This window comes from Pterocles gutturalis, unplaced genomic scaffold (assembly GCF_000699245.1).
Source record: "Pterocles gutturalis isolate BGI_N339 unplaced genomic scaffold, ASM69924v1 scaffold10921, whole genome shotgun sequence".
NCBI lineage: Eukaryota > Metazoa > Chordata > Aves > Pterocliformes > Pteroclidae > Pterocles > Pterocles gutturalis.
In genome coordinates this window covers 7,678-8,976 of record NW_010100409.1, presented here as the reverse complement: position 1 = coordinate 8,976, position 1,299 = coordinate 7,678, and the positions used below count along the sequence as shown (strand labels likewise).

At 61.7% G+C, this 1,299-nt stretch overlaps 1 protein-coding gene across 1 annotated transcript in view; it reads right to left on the bottom strand.

Moving 5' to 3' along the window:
• The window catches only part of LOC104466322 (opioid-binding protein/cell adhesion molecule homolog), a gene marked incomplete at its 3' end in the record, with an annotated part of 7,996 nt that overhangs the window by 999 nt on the left and 5,698 nt on the right, over positions 1-1,299 (bottom strand). The gene's annotated exons all lie outside the window — the stretch shown is intronic.

The following is a 1,299-nucleotide window of genomic DNA, read 5'->3' as shown; positions in this document are numbered from 1 at the left end:
GGGGAGACCGCCATGTGGCTCCTCTCTCTCCAGACACGGCAACGGACGCTGCCCGATGGCCACAGGAAATGACAGCTTCTCCTTTCATTTCTCTTGCCTACCGACAGCCAGGGAGGGGCCTCCCAAAGATGGCAGACGTGGCCAGGCACCCATCCGTCGCGTACATCGCCCTGCCCCGGCCGCGCCGGGGGCGCGGTGCTCCCTTCCTCCCCGCACCCCTCCTGGGGCTTCTCCGGGAGGAGCCCCTGCACAACATGTCGAGCAACCTCGGGAGCGATGCTTGGCACGCTATTCCAGCACACACAAGCCCGCACGTTGGGCTGACATCTTCCACTTCCCAGAGCCATACCAGACCTAGATCCAGGCATACTGCACTAGTGCTTGCGGGCAAGCAGGCCACCACACAAAGGCAGGCACTTCCTGGTCAGCATGTGCTACCTCCTGACATGCGGGAGCCTCTTAGTCCAGAAGAACCGCGTGCCAGGCGCTCCCGCCTGCAACGCCGCCTGCCCTAAGCCTCTCCGAAACAACCTTACGAGCCGGCGGGGACTCACGGCACAGGGATGCCCGCAGAGAGTGCGGGGATCCCGACGGACATCTCCGTACTGTGCCACGACAGCGATCTTTGCCCACAAGATTACCAGGACTTGGACAAGGAGATCGGGGGACCTGGATTCGCTTTCCATGGATCCCTCCAGCTGGACGGCCAGGGACTGGATGCCAAGGGCACGCCAGCTTCCCCAGCCCCTAGAGCGCTCCCAGGACAAGGGTGAGACGCTTGCCGTCCGAAGCAGCAGAGAAGAACCCGATACGGCGGCACGCCATCCCTAGGCCCCCGACTCGGACTGCTGCCTTCCTGGAAAAAACAACCACAGCAGCACCACTCAATACTGACCAAATCCCAGGAAAGTGACAGGCGGCGTAGTATCGCCGGAGCAGCGTGCGGTCTGCAGAGAATTTCTTCGACCCTGAGTAGTACTAATCTCAAGTACGTTCATGCCTAGTGTTTGGTAAGCCTACCATGACATTGGCACCGTAACTCCTTGCTGGTTCAGAAAGCCAGTGAGAAAAAGAGAATGTGAACGTAATGCTGCCTCGTTCAATGAGCCTGTGATGGATCTCCTTCCTTGACCGCTCTAAACCCAAATGGCCTCACGCGCCAATCCGCGCTCTCCGTCGAGCCCGGGCGCGTGCCGGTTTGGGCCGCTGCTCGGGAAGACCGCGTGACGCCTTCCCTCCTCTCGCCTCCCTCCCAGACGGGAGGCTGCCGGGCACCCCAGTGTGGGGAGGGATGGCCGC